Source organism: Trachymyrmex septentrionalis, unplaced genomic scaffold (assembly GCF_001594115.1).
Source record: "Trachymyrmex septentrionalis isolate Tsep2-gDNA-1 unplaced genomic scaffold, Tsep1.0 scaffold14, whole genome shotgun sequence".
In the NCBI taxonomy this organism is placed as follows: Eukaryota; Metazoa; Arthropoda; class Insecta; order Hymenoptera; family Formicidae; genus Trachymyrmex; species Trachymyrmex septentrionalis.
In genome coordinates this window covers 363,917-380,294 of record NW_017304543.1, presented here as the reverse complement: position 1 = coordinate 380,294, position 16,378 = coordinate 363,917, and the positions used below count along the sequence as shown (strand labels likewise).

At 32.9% G+C, this 16,378-nt stretch overlaps 2 long non-coding RNA genes across 2 annotated transcripts in view; one reads left to right on the top strand and one right to left on the bottom strand.

The window, feature by feature from the left end:
• LOC108745540 overlaps positions 1-7,115 on the bottom strand; it is a 75,180-nt gene extending 68,065 nt beyond the window's left edge. Inside the window, exons 1-2 of the long non-coding RNA XR_001939107.1 lie at positions 6,935-7,115; positions 6,778-6,816 (exon numbers count right to left, since the gene is read on the bottom strand). This is a non-coding gene — a long non-coding RNA (uncharacterized LOC108745540). The remainder of the gene's footprint in view (positions 1-6,777; positions 6,817-6,934) is intronic.
• Positions 7,116-8,395: 1,280 nt separating this feature from the next.
• Positions 8,396-14,902, top strand: LOC108745502. Its single transcript, XR_001939098.1, has 3 exons — positions 8,396-8,946; positions 14,277-14,470; positions 14,691-14,902. It is a non-coding gene; the product is annotated as an uncharacterized LOC108745502 (long non-coding RNA).
• Positions 14,903-16,378: the final 1,476 nt, after the last annotated feature.

The window sequence follows — 16,378 nt, the reverse complement described above, 5'->3', positions numbered from 1 at the left end:
AGAGAGAGAGAGAGGTACAAATATATTATGTATATAAAAATAAATGATTATAAATTTTATAGAATTTGAACAGTTTATCTACCAAATATATAAAGAGATTATATACATATACATATATTTTTAGAAATCTTTTTGTGTTATATTATTAAAGTCTTTTTGTATTAATTACCTTACATGTGAAATTTTTAGCGCAACAAGTACTTGTCTCTCGTTAGAAGAATCTTAATAAAAGCATCTTTCTGGTATCATTAATCTGAGAGTTATTTTCAACATTATTTTGTAATCTACCATCGTAAGCTATATGCTTAACTCCTTGTTGTCGTCTCAGTGATATCGGAGTTTTTCAGTATTTTCGAAAATTAATCAGCATATTAAATGCTAAAGCATATTAAATGCTAAAAGCATAACAAGGACGAGAAACGGAGAGAAACGAGAGCTCTCAGAAACGCTGCTTTATAATGTAAACTTCGACGTCGTTTCGTGACCCGTTGTACTATTAAACCCTTCACGTCGTCATCTTATTTGTGTACCCGCGTTACATACGGCGTTGTCCTCTCGCACCCCACGAATAGTCAAAACGCGAACAGCTCTCAGATTGGTGCACCTTGCCTCGCGAGGCATATGGCACGACGCGATGTTGGCGTTCGCCAAGTTGACACGCCAAGGTGTGTACCTGTCAGCTTTTTTTACGACCTTACGTGGCGCACGAAAGCTCGTCATGTCGTGCATAAGTTAGACGTCTGCGACGACGGGACACGCCGGATTATTTAACCCCGTGGACGGCATATGTTGTTACAACCCCCCTCTGTTACAGGCCAGGTTATCGCAATTAACTCACGTCGGAATCAAACTCGCGATACCAATCGCGTATGAAAGGCCGTTTTATTCGTCTCTGTCCGGGCATCGGTGAACCATGCCAGCCTCGAGCATCAAGCGTAACCCGTTGTGTCCCGTGAAAGCAGTAATTTCCGCCTGTAGCGCGAAATATTTGTTACGAACAAAACGCGTTGGTCTGAAATATCCGGTCTCGAGCAAAATTGGTTGCGGATGAAAAAAGGAGACCTACAGCTTCGCGTGAATCGTTAATGTTCGATTGTTCGAATTTTGATTGACCTGATTTGCCGCTTGGCGATAATAAACAAGCGTGAATCATAAAAATATTTGATTAAAAAAAATCTAACAACGATATCAAGCGTTGAATGATTATTCGTGCGAAGTAGTTTAAGACGCGTAACTCCTGCTTAAATAGCACGTTTAACGGCAAAGCAGAGAATGTTTGTTAAAATGTTTGTACGCGGTACGGAGCTCGATCAATTCGGAGCTCTTGATGTAATATTGACCATCGCTCCTGGCGCAAGTAACAAAAAACCGTATTTGCGCACGCGGTACTTACATACCTCCTCTTGCGGAAGGTATCGATTTACGTTCATTAAGCCAACTGCACCGGCAATCGTTGAAATAAGAAGGTAAAGATTTCGTTGACTCAATCCTTTTGAGTCGAATTCTTCTTTAATAAGCTACATTTCACCAATTCACACTGTATAATATAATATAATTATTTTATTTCTTATGAGACGTGTGCAGAGTGTAAAAACGTGTTAATAAATTTAAAGACTTTTCTTCAAATTTATTTAAACGTTATTTTTTTTAAATATTAATCGTCATTGATAACATCAATCATATTTCAGATTTCGTTGAACAAAAAAATTCAAAATAAAAAATAATTTATGGAATAAAAGTAATTTAATATAAACGATTGCTAGTCGCGCCAGTTTAATTGTCTTGTCTAGTTAGAATTGTTGTTAACGGCATACTTATTAAACGGATATCTTCGTCTTTATTCCGGGCAAACTTCGAACTTTGTTCATTTCCTCAGCTCAAAATTCACGCCGTAAAAGATTCTTGATCAAAACGATAAAATTCTATCATGTTACATATATGTATATGTTACATATATACATTTGAATACCCAATAAATTGCAACGTATAATGTATGATAAAAGAAAACGTAAACTACAAAGGAAGCTACTTCGACATTTTCGTATTTAAAAATTCTGCACATTCAAAATAATTACTTATAATGTAAAATGAACGTAAAGAATGTTATTTTATCAAAAATTATTTTATTAAAAAATTTAATATAAATGAAGATTTAAATACTGTATGTTTTCTTTTGTTGCGTATTTATCCTATTTATTTATCTAAATCTCGCGTACTTATTATTCGCTCATATCATACTATTATTTCCTAATATCGAAGAATTGATTCACGCCCGGTGCTCGCGCATATTAGGTGTACTCGCGTCGCTTTCGCAAATGGTCTTCCCTCGTGCGGAAGAACGGAAAATCCCGTAGCTCGGTAGCTCGGCGTTGCACGCAAGTTTCAGTGCTTACGAGCAGTTATGGAGGGCGCATACCTGCATATTTCATGAGCAAACAGACTTCAGTCCCTGTGGCATGCGCTGCAACCAACCCCGTTCGGTGTGACTAGCCAAGCTTGTGCGAGTGCCGGGGCCAGCTAATATGAAAAAGATTTCGCCGTCACACGGATTTCCGATCCAAAGTAACGCTGTTTCAACCGCCTTCCGAAGCAATGAATTATGCGAAAATTTTTCTAAGGCAATAATTGCTTTTTTTTTTATGTAGCTTAAATATTTTTGCGATACGTTATGTATATATATGAAATTTTTATTCATTATATTATCACACAATGATTCATGTATTATATGAAATATAAAAGATTTTCGATTTATGTATGTAATTTACATAGGCTATGGAATAATCGATAACATTATGATTTAAAGGCATAAATTTTCTCTTCTCATAAATTTTACTTTTAATTTAATAGAGATGATAAGAGAGAAAGGAACTTTCCATCATGCAGAGGAATTTAATCCCAGTCAGCAGTAAGGAACAATGAGCAATTATTTGCTTTATAATGTTAGTCCATTATCATTGAGATTGTGCGCCGGAATGACCGATAACATTACGATTTGTCGATTGAACATTACGATATTTAGGTTATATATGCAGAGATTTTATTCTTTAAATATTTTCAGTATTTTTTTCTAAATAAATTTTTCTGAATAAATTCCTGATGTTTTTAATTAAAAAATTATTATCAAAAAATTCATATCATTAAACTTGAATTAATTAATTATTTGTAATAATACATTTTAAATAATATTTAATGAAAAAACAGCAATTGATTTTTCTTGATAGTAATTTTTCCAAATAAATTTTTGATTCGCGTTCTCATCCGGAAATCGGTAGCCATAATATTTTGAATGCAATCACAAGGAAGTACACACATCGGTAAAAAAATCTACACGAATAATTTTTCAATAACGGAGTTATGTACATACGACGGGCGTATTTTTTACAGTAGATGATTTATTAACTGAATATTACGTCAATATGCCTAGTGTATATTTTATGGACGATAAATTTGCGCGACTTCAGTGGATTTTGCGTAGATCCGGCAGTGAATATTTCATAGATTGGAGATAAAATAGAATTTGATTCGCATTTGTGAATATTCTCTTACGAAAAAAGATTATTGGCAAATATTAATGAATAAATGCTACTAATATTCCTTAAATATTCCTCTAAAGTTATCGATAAAGCACATCAGCGTTATGATCGATGGTAAATTAATGACATATGTAAAAAATTCTTCTCCTGACAGTAATAACTTATTATTATGTTTATTTCTAAACACTATTTTTCATTTTCTATTACAAATAAATAATTTTTTACATGTAAAATCTAATACAATAATTTTTCCAATACTAATCTCCTATATGTGAAATAATTATTTGACATTATCTCTTTATCTTTATACAATAGTTTTTATCTTTTTATGTTTATTATAATTAGTATTTTATCTTCACAACAAAATTAATATATGACTTCTACAAATAATAAATAATGCGATAGCGCGATAATATAATCAAATATATACGACACAATAAAACATCACTCTAACATTACTATTTTTTCTCGTGGTTAAAGTTCAAACATGTAACTTTGTCATGCATTTGTACAAAATAAATATTCTATCAAGTATTATATAAGTCAAGAAATTATTAAAACATGAGTTAATGATTTAACAACAACAGTTACTGCAATATTTGTACATACTCGAAAATTTTGATTTGATTATTTTCTTTTCTAGTTTATACCAATATGATTGGAATTCAGAGCCGATAACTGATGTAAACGTACTTCTCGCTCTAGTTTCTATTGAAATTATTGGCTAATTGTCATCGCAAGACTTGCACGACGCTCGTGGTGAACCGCGCGGCAATTCCTTGTTTGCTTATTTGTCTCGTGTAAATAAGCGCTCCGCGGGTCCCTACTTTCGTCGCGCAAACAATACGAACGAGTAGCCATCACGTTTTCGCGTTTCCACCCCCGTCGAGGACGTCATCTACCCTTCTCGCGTGACGACTCGCGATATCCTACGTATGTCGTGGACCGTGGAAATTATTACTTCGATTCGCGCGCACGAATAATAAATCGCACGCTGATTACGCGCCTGGGACGCGAGCGTTATCACTCTGTTCACAGGAGCCTGAAATTCATTCTGTCCTACTTGCATGAGGAATCCATTTCTTTTTATCCCTTCTTTGTTTTGTAGAAAATAAAAACCGAGGTAATGTAAAAATGTTATTCATTTTATATCGGCGCGTTTTCATATCAATTTTCAATAATCTTAAATAAACATCAATCTCGAAACTAATTGTTGATGAAAATAGAACTAGAAATTTAATATAAATAAAATTAATTTTTATATTTCTTCTCTCTAAAGAATAAAATGTCAGTTTTTTAAAGATTTAACTTTTCTTAATATAATTTAAAAAATTATTATAATTTAAATACAATACAATAATATATTTCCAAAATAAAAAATTTAAAGACTCATCCAAAAATTTAGAAAATCTATAGGATTTAAAATCGTAAAATTTATCGGATCTTTTGTGAGATGTAAGATTTAACATATTATCTCAAATTAGTTGTATATACTGAGAAAAATGTGTATACTAAATTTTAATAAATATTTATTAAAATATTATATTAGTAAATTAAACATTTATTTATATTAAATACTTATTCAATAAAAAATGATTAAATTAAATGAATGGTATTTCTTGTATCAAATAAATATATCCTTATATTTAGTAAATATTTTAATTGATACTTTTTCAAACAAATAATTTATTAAAATTTAGTATATTTTTCAGTGTACTTAATGAAGATCTCACTAGTTTTATTTCTGCAATCAATGTCAGTTACATACCGATTTGAACCAAAGAATGCTATCTCTCATAATGGTAGAGAGAGAGAGAAAGAGAGAGAGAGAGAGAGAGAGAGAGAGAGAGAGAGAGAGAGAGAGAGAGAGAAGGGTTATCGTTGTCCGTCTCGGTTACCGAAGGGATTTATTTTCAATTAGATTATCGCGGGATACAGAGAAATCACGACGGCGCCTCGCCTCGTCGACAATGCTCACCCCTTTGCCCCTCGTATAACATCGCGGCCCTTTCTCCTCGGCAATCGAGCCGCGACAATGCGAACAATGGCCGAGGCGGTCCGGTGTGACCCATGCGCCGCTTAATATCGTCGCCGATAAAGGAACCGGCGATGTTTTACAAACAGCTATGCGCCACGCGCCGCACCCACCCCCTGTCAAAACATTCCGAACGGCCGCGCCGTGCCGGTGTGCCACTATGATGGGGTAAGTCACGTGTCGCCCTTCGTCTTCCCCGAGACGGCACTGGGAAATTACGAAGTGCCGGATGCAACTTTTGGGAACTGTGAAGCACGAAGGATCGACTACTCCGTTTCGTGGGATATTACGGAAACTAACAAATTTTATTAGACATTGCGCAATTATTTGGCTATTTTTTTAACGTTTTCCTTTTTATAATTTAAGCGAAAGAATAATTTAATTTGTATAAATCATCAACTTAACAATTATACATAAAAAATGGAAGATGAATCTGTGAAATAACCAAATGCATTCCTATTATTTGCATTTCGTTATTTTCTTAACGTTCTTAACTTTTTAAATAAAGCTTACTGCAATTTAATTTGAATTACTTATCAACCTAATAATTACATATGAAAAATGGAAGATGAATCTGTAAAAGAGTAATTATTATTTTAATTTAGCTGTTTTTTTAACGTTCAACTTTTTCTAAGGAAGCAACTTTTTCTCATGACAATTTAATTTGAATGAGTTATTAACCTAACAATTATATATGAAAGTTAATAAATAGAAAGATCTATGAAATATTTTATCTGCATTATTTTTATATACTTACATCACACATCAAATTGACATATATGTATTCACACACATACATACACACACACACACATATATATATATATATATATATTCCTGTATATACATGCATTCATGTATACATTCACGTATCATTTATATGTATATAGACTTGGGCCAAAAGTTTGAAAACATTTTTTAAAAATTGATATTTTAGGGGAATTACTTATTCATATTTCATAACAATGTGTTTTTTTAACAATAATCTTTTAAATTCAATAACAATTGTTGAATCTAAAGAATTATTGTTAAAAAATACATTGTTATGGATATTTGAATATCAATAACTTCAAAAATGTCAATTTTTAATATGTGCTTTCAAACTTTTAGCCTGGAGCATAAATATTCTTCTGTATTTTATGTGTATAATTTTTTCACAGATTCATCACTTTTACAATTAAAATAATTAAAGTATAATTTGTTACTCACAAAAATAATACGCAGCGGTGGAGTTGCGTTTATGTTGACCTGTAAAATATAAATATCAAAATTTTAGCAACGTTCAAAATAATAAGAATTTCAAAAATTAGTCATATTAATTCCTCTCTCTCTCTCTCAGGTAAAAAATAAAATAAAAAATATTCACCTCATGGTTGCTCCACCGTCGCCTAATGCCTCCCAGGCCTCCTCCAGATTCCATCCTTATGCACACACGCACAACACAGTCACGAACACACGATCGCGCAACACTTTATACGATACTTTCGTCGTTAACCCCGTATGTATACTTCATTATATCGTGATGGAAGAACAATGCGAAAAAAATACATTCGATACAAAGATGGCTATGTGTTTCGATTTCGATATAAGTAAAATAAAGCAAAAGGCTGATTAAATGAGATACGTTTTTTGAAACATGACACGCATTTCTATATCATTTTATCCTTTTTTAATATTCTATGAACAACAAGAAAGTGAAATAATACATCACGCGTGAAACAGAAGATACTCATGTATGTACACTTACGTCGGATTCAGCTAACTGGTACGAAAATTGATTACGAATGTTGCCCGTCAATTAAAAACGTCTTCCTTATCCACGACGAAATAATCATCGGCCGTAGATTAGATTAATAGATATTAATCGTACAAGATATCTAAGGTAGTGTCCTTGATATTTACGATTCGCGGGAGATGTGTAATCGTGAAGTGGTCGTTGGAAAACGATTGTACCTTTTTTTGAATTTTGATGCGCATTTGTCACGATTGAGAGTTTAGATTAGGATGCGTTGTTACCAACCACTCGAGATACGTCACGCGAAGGACAACAAGGCGTACTCTAAACGGTGCGTTACGCTACATGCGGCGAAAAAGAAAACAAACACCATACATCTCTCGTGGCTGGTCAAACGAAATATTTTGTCAAGGTAAAATATTTAACTCACTATGGAATTAAGGCGTACCGAACATTTCGTTCTTAGGGTGGTATTCAAAGTCCGTTCTTATTTTAGGACTGTCTTAAGTAATGTTTTAAGATGCTAATGCAATCCTCTGATTGGCTTATGACATCTTAAGACTGTATTTAAAACATTCTCAAATATTGGGCGCGTTTAAAGCTACTAGCCTGTTCGCCGAGCGATTGAATGTGATTAGTTGGATCTGTAATATAAGTAATAATCAATCATATTCATTTGCTCGGCAAGCAGCTAACCGTTTTGTCGACTTGAACGCACTCATTATCGACTATGAAGAGCTAAATGCTTCAACTTATCGAACTCGGGTGCAATTCACTCCACGCTGCAAATACTTTGATTGGACAATTTGTAAAATTCTTTCTTCTGATTGGTCAAGGAAGCATTTACAGCATTACATTTTATAATGTACATTTTTATAATGTCGATTAATTTGAATCTCGATTCAAAACTTATTCTTTATCCTTTTCTAATTCTTAGAACTAGAAAAAGATGAACAGTTGAATCGAAATTAAAATTAAACTACATTGATAGAAATGGACATAAATAGATCGCATCTCTCGATAGTTGTCCGCCATCTCTCGATAGTTATTGCTTATACGACTCGCGCCTTACTTCACGTTCTTGATTCGGAAATCACGATCGAAGTCGCGTCGCTACGTCGAAGTCGTCCGAGGAACAATTCTCTTTTCTAAGTATCAGGAAATACAATAAAACACACAGATATACCTACGTACGAGTATAAAGTGATTAAATTCGTATATAACAATTTCCGTTCACTTTGTATCGTTTCTATATTTGCTTCAAGCTCGACCGAACGAAGCAAGATGTAACCTGCCGTGACAAATATCGTCGTTTCGCTACGTTTTACGAATCGGTTATCGTGACAGTTAAGAAACCGCAGTGTAATAATAGTTCATTACTCGTGAGAAATCATCGCGCCTTCTGCTCGGGATCGTGTCGCGAAAAGTAATAATTGGTAATAGTGCGACGATCAACCACTCGGAATGGCGCGCGTCTTTACCTGTTCGTTCGAGTTACGGTAAGGTGACCTACGCGTGACGTCACATAACACATTCCTTGCGAAGTGAACGGCTGAACGCCGAGTCCTACGCCGCAGCGAAATAGTGCGTTACAAAATGGAGATGCTCGTCGAATCTCTGCTCTTCAATTATTAATAATTTCGGTAAGTGAACTGTCGCATATCACTTAACTCTTAGCACACACGATGATCCTCCGATCTTTTATTACACACGATGAATCGTTCGTGTTTCAGGTTTAATTTTTATTACTTTTATAAACACACAAAAATTATTCAATGATTCTTATATACTCTCTGAATTCTTTGAAGTGGAATCTCACTCTAAAGAGTGAAAATTGAGCAATCTTGAAAAAGAATTGCTCAATTTTCCATTTTTGGAATGACATTTTATTCTTTAGAGTAAGATTAAAAGTTTTAGAGAGTACTTTATAAATACCTTTTTACAAAGTAATGTAAGTAAGGTTGTATATCTAAAAAAATAGTATATAAATATTACAACTAATCGTTTAAATCTGTAAATACTTAACATATAATTTCTATAATTTCTTATTGTTTCGATTTTTGCTTCGAGCGAACCGATAGAACGAAGCAAGATATTGGACAAATATTCGTCACCTCACTGCGTCTTACGAATTGGTTATCGTAAAAGTTAAGAAACCGCATAATGTCTGATAATAGTTAATTGCTCGTAAAAAACCGCCGCGCCTCTTCCTCGATAAGTACCTGTTGCGATCGCGTCGCGAAAAATAATAATACGACGACACTCGGAACGATGTACGTTTTCATCTGCCGCCCCTCCCTCCCCGCGAGCCACGATCGCACGAGCATAACAAGATGACGTACACATTTCATACGTAAAACGAACGCCGAATGCCAACTGCCACGTGCTAGTGAAATACACATGCTTAACGCGTTACAATTGTTAGGAAGCACATGCTCACCGAATATTCTGCTCTTTAATTAATTCCAATGGATTATAGTGTATATCATTTGTACACGAGCTAATTGTGCATAAGCTAATCACAGCGCTAGAAAAAAAAATAAAAAAAGTTTCTTTCGCAGAAGTCGCTGTGATTGATAGTGGGCAATTGCAATAATATGCAAGTGAATCACTTCTTTCAGTGATTATTGTCGCATATTATACTTAATTCTTAGTGTACAATGATTTTCTGGCTCTTTATTACATACGATAAGTTGTTCGTGTCCTGGGATAATTTTCATTACTTTCATTACTTTTAGGTACAAGTATACAAAAATTATTAAATGATTTATACATACATTTCATATGTATATACAAGTTCATATGTATATACTTGTATAAGTATATATGTACATATATATATATATATATGTTATATATGAAATATACATACTTTAATATGTTTAAAATAAACTTGTGAGATTGCAACGCAAAAATTACACAGGATTGATTATGATTTATAATGGAAGATCTTCAGAAAGTATTTGAAAGGTGTATTTAAAAAAAGAAAATATGTGTACATAAATGTTATAATTAATTACTTGACTCTAGTATGTTGATAAGATTAAATGCTCAGGATACGAATAACCTAATTATGTATTATAAGAGTTAAATAGAGCACTTATTTTTAAGATTTATCTTTACTTAATCGAAGAATAATCTTTATTTATATATTAAATATGATGTGATTAATTATGATTCCTTTACCGACCAAAATATAATCCATGTTGATGACTGTTGAGTTGTTGTACGATTGTTTTGTTTCGTATTACGAATTTATTTCAATTTGCGATGAATTTTGATTTACAATTGTCCTTCTTCAGGCAAATGAATTCATTAAGAATTTAATTAAATAATTGTGTTCATGGTCAAGCAAAATATTCGCGGTATACTAATTGCCGACAAATTCAAACAGAATACTATAGCAGATTGACATCAATTGTGTCAGTATTAATTCATTCATGGTTCTAAATATATGTATCATATATATAGTGGTGTAATATCGGACGTCTGTATATCATATATGATATGCAAGCTCTATTTTTAGGATGCACGTGCATCAGGTTTGATAATGTGCTTCATATATATTTTTTTAGATTTACAACATTTAAGTTGTGTATACAATTTTAAATATTTTACAAACTGATACTTATTAATATAAAGTCTATTTTTTAAATATTTGATCAACAAAAACGAGCTGGACAATAAACTCACATATTTTATCAATCGACATGATATGAATAACATTGCTAGCAGAAACTGAGCAGCAGTAGAGATTGTGTTCAATTTCTACAATAAATCTGTCATATTTTGTCAGCAGATTTTGTTACATTTCTACTGGCATTCTGCTAATAAAATTTTGCAGACACTTCGTAAAATCTATTTTCAATAAATTTGGCACTCTTTTTCTCTTCTTCTCTCTATCTCAGTTTACTCTAAAAATTTTATAACGCAATTTATATTGCTTAACGCATTTCTTAAAAGCCACAATATTTCTAAATCAGAATTCAAAAATGTATATTAAATTTAAATCTACAAATATTGAATATTCAAAATAATGTTAACAATATTATAAAGAAACAACAAATATTTGATTTGTGATTAAATTTAAATCAGAATTAGTCTGAATTTTTTTTATTTGCGATAAAAAAAGAGTATAAAATTAAATGCGTTACTGATTTGTGGGCAAGAACTGCAAGCTGAGAGACAATTTTATCGATTATGGAAGTGTTTCGACCCTAGTGAGGACCCCATGAAAGACCGTGCCAGCATAAAGCGTATGGGAAATTGTGGGAATGATGGGGGACAGGTCGGTCGCCTCAGGGAATTGGTTTGCAATATCGTAGGACTTAGAGAAGTATCATCGAAGGATAGTTTACATCGGCTAGTACCGTGTTGCGATTAACTTTGCTCTACTTGACGGCGATTGCTTTTTTGGGCATGAGAGAGATGTGAGAATGACTTGTTAAACGCACGGATTGCGCGTGGGAACATTTTAAGCTACGAAATACATGACATGCATTCTTAAAGCGATATTGTTTATTTAAAATTACATATATTGAGTCAAAAATTAAATTAATTATTTTTTTGCTGTATTATTTTGACAATTATCAGAATTAATGTTTGTACGGTGTAGGTAATCGCTATACGGAAAGAACGATTTTGCTGAAATATTTAAAATTTAGCCAAATATAGATCTACAAATAATTTTGTTGAATCATCAAAGTAATTATGTAGAAAATTTTAGTATTATGAGCAATGCAACAAAAAAAAATTGATATTTTTAACAATTAGTTTGAACATTCTACATAATTATTTTAATAGGTTAACAACGTTATTTGCAAATTTATAGCTAAATTTTTAGATACTTCAGCAAAACTGCTCTTTCCGTATATAGATTCTATAATGTTTGCGTGTTCATTAAATTGCAATTGAAGAAACAACGTTGATATCCCAATATAAAATTATTCTATACAACAAACGTATAAAATATCTTTTTGCATCTTTAATATTTTTATGATTTTAATTTTTTATTGTAGAGATTTTTATATTTCATGAGTATAAAATATGGAGTGAAAATTGGAATGTGTGGAAGAGTTTATTGAGCATTTTTTTAATAACATCATCACTAAACGCTATAATACTGATAACGTTGTTGTTGGCAGGATAATAGTTGATAAACGATCAACATTTCGGTGATCACAAGATTTGTTAAGTACACAGACTGTTTCGCCGCAACGCGTCGACCAAACAAACGTGGCGCCATGTCAAAACGGCGTCACCCGTTTCTGATAATGCCGATTTACGATGCGCTTAACAGCCACTAATTATCTGATTTATCGTTGCACTAATGCGATTAACATCGTAGCCGGGCCTGCACCTATTCCGCGGCGGTACAGATTTGAAATTTCTCGACCATACAATCATCAGCGATTGCGCTAATGCGAAATGGTGTTTAAAGTATGGTACAGATGCGATTCGTTTATTTATACGTTTAACCGTAAACTTGGCAATGCCATTACGTAACAATGTCTAAGAATGTTTACAAGATATCTATCTTAAATCTCACATTTTCTGTTATTTAAAATAAAATTTAGAGTTTTCGAGTTTTTTGGGGGATTGAAGAAGTTGTACAGTCTTTTTAATAAATTTAGGAATGTGTATCAATAACAGAATGTTATTCTTTATTTAATTTAAGATTGATTTATTATATTATTGTATTAAACGTTCAAAAAGTGCGCGGTAAGAGACTGTATATATATATATATTTAAAGTCTTCATTATGAAAAGATAAAACTTCTAAATAGTTGGGATTAGATAATGTATATTAAGATAATATTTTATTTTTATCCATAATACTTTTTTATTGAATATTACGTTAAGAAAAATTATAAATTTGCTGCTGCACACGTAGTACAAATATTTGTACAAGTACCTTCTTTATTTGCATGTGCGCAAATAAATTCATAATACTTTCAGGGAATATTTCCAGGAACTAAAAAATTCTCAGTCCCATAATACATGCAAATACGTAAATAAATTTGTAAATATTAATTGAGGCAACAGCGTTATCAAACAGAGAGATACGTATTGAAAAGGTTAATCTCTCGATCAACTTTAATCCGATGTTTCGTTCCGATTACATTCGATAATTTTCCAACTACTTGTTTCTCGGTGTTTCTATGGCAATATTACATTTAACCTTGCACATTGCAAGTACACACGTAAGCACGTCATTATCGTTGTACATTGTGTATATTTGCATGTGCACGTCGACTACGATTTCGCACACCCATTCTCTGTTGATTCAAAATATTGTCACTATGTGTTCAACAATCTTCATTTAACGGTTCGAATTATTAAGATTGCACTGCATTACGCACAATGATTTATCAGCATTTGCCCGGCAAATATTCTTTTAATGTTTAAAGACCCCTCCCCTCGCCTCCCGGCAGCCGTCCCGCGTGGTGAGTAATTACAATGTAAATGTGTAAATATGTACAAAACATGTATCTACAGAGAGCGTGGAAATGCGAAACAATTACACAGTTTCCGAAAATATATACCGCGCAAATAATATCGCGCGTGTTTGCACATCGCGTACATTCAGATTTAAATTGCGGGTCAGGCAAAAGACGATTGAAGCTGCAAAAAATGGTGTCTCGATCTTCGATAGACAAATATTTTATGTAGCTTTATTCGACGACGTGCTATTTATTTGAATAATGTCTGTTTTTAAAAAACTTTTTGAAGGTTTAAAATTTATAATTAATTCGTATATCGTACAGTGTATATATGTATTGTATAATAATGTAAATGAAAATATTATTGATTGTGTACGTATACTCGTAATAAACATTTCAGTACACAATTAATTATAATATTATTATATTTATATATATTTATTTATATATGTATATAACATATTCTTCAATACATTGTGTTGTTTGGAAGCAAACAATTTTTTTTCAACTTATATTTTCTCTGTAATCAGGTCTTCAAATAATCATAAGACGTCAACTGCCCAACATACCTCATGCCGGGTAACACCATGGATTCTCATAAACATAGCAAACGCGTCAAGATCCCACAAAGGTCTTCCGGCGATATCCTGAGGCTGTGCTCGCCGCAGGGGTGCGTGTCTTTTTTTGAGTGTGCCCATACAAGAGATGTTGAGAAGCTCGAAGGGTGAGTAGCCGAACATTTACACGGTACCCAGCTGTGGCCCCGTAGTGCCCTGGTGGTGTTGTATACCGCGATTCTTTTAGAGGGGGCACGGCTTTGGGCGCGTGCTTACCCCACGCTGCGCGCTTGCCACCTGTTCCTCGACGGAGCCGCAGCGGGTGGTAAAAGGGGTAGTAAATTTGCCGTCGTTTCTATTATCTAATATACACCCGCTGATAGACAGATACGATAATAGAGACGATCTGATAAACCGACTTGCTTGATGCCGGCCGAGGGTGACCGGCAATCAGATGTGTTACTTCCGGTCTTAAAATTGATATCAATATGCGAGTTTGTACAAGATTAATAAATACATATAATTGAAACGATAGATTAATTGCAAGAGTGAATGATTTTAAAAGAACGAACAAAAGAGTGACAAAATAAAAATGTATAATAGGCACAATAAATTAAGCCTTAATGAGGCGATAGTAAAAAGCAATTTTGTTTAAATATTTTCAACAAAAAGTATCTTAGGAGAAAATATGCTATTTTTATGTATTTGTCATTGCCATTCTAATTATATAATTGCAGTTTTGGAAAGTTAAATAAAAAGAATTACGAGTGTAAATTACGAATTAGAGTTCTCTATTACAAGAGGAAGAGAGAGAGAGAGAGGGAATGGGGCGAAAAGAGAATTAATAATAAATTAAAAAAAATTAAATCCGTCTATAAAAGCTTAATTATTATTTATCATTTCATTGACAAAAAATTGAATCCGCGATGAAAGCTTAATTATTATTTATCATTTCACTAACTCTTTGACATATTTTGAGGGTTAAAATGACATCCGTAATTTGAATATTTTATCATGCATGTAATTCTAGAGAGGGAGAAAGAGATACTGAGTTATCAAGATTTTTATTTACAGCATTTAAATAAAATTGCACGACACAAAATATAAACATAATTAATGTAATGTATAAAGCTGAGTTTAATTTTTTTGATTAAAAATAAAAGTGTATATTCTGCTATCTATGAATTAATTATAATTGCAGAATGCAATTATAATTATGTAACTAAAATTAAATTTTGATATAAAAAATAAAAAGAAAAAAAGTACTCAGTAAAAAAACATGACACACACACAAAATTAAAATTTTCATATTTAGATGATGGAAACTTTTGCAACCAAAGTGAAGTATTGTATAAAATTGATGAGTTTACTTCAGGTGGTCGATCAACAATAAGTACTCTTTAGAATTACATATGTGCGATAACATTGTTAGTCAAATGAAATAAAAAATCATCCCGCACGTTTTACGATGTGCGTCAATCATAATTTTAGCATCACTTCGATCACATTTGTGCCGATTATTCTGACTTCGAGTCAAAGCGACAGACTTCGTTCCAAAGTCACGCTTCGCGCCATCTTCCGCGACGTCGCGGACATTTTATTCCCGTTCGGTGGAATTTTTCGTCACGGCGACACCTCGATCAATATTTGCGCAGCCGGGACTGGGGACCACGTCACTCGACCTTCCGCGACCATATGCGAACGCGGCCACGTACGCCACAAGCAGGCTCACGCGGGTTCGCTCTCGCACAATGTTGGAGACGCTCGGAGTCTGGCCTATGTGGGCATATGATTTGTTCTGCTGCGATTGCCTCTTTTGCATTCGATGAGAGGAACAGAAAAAATTAATAATAATTAATTATAATTCTTTTGTTTCCAATTTACTAAAACGATCTCATTATTACGTAATTATTTATTAACGAATTTGTTTTGTATTTAAATTGATCTCTTCTAGGTTCAAAAAATAACGTTTACTGACATTATCAATTTTCATTATTAATAATCAATATATTAATATGGAAGTGTTTGTTATTAATATATTGTTAATAACTTGATCAAAAATTGATTAGATAGAT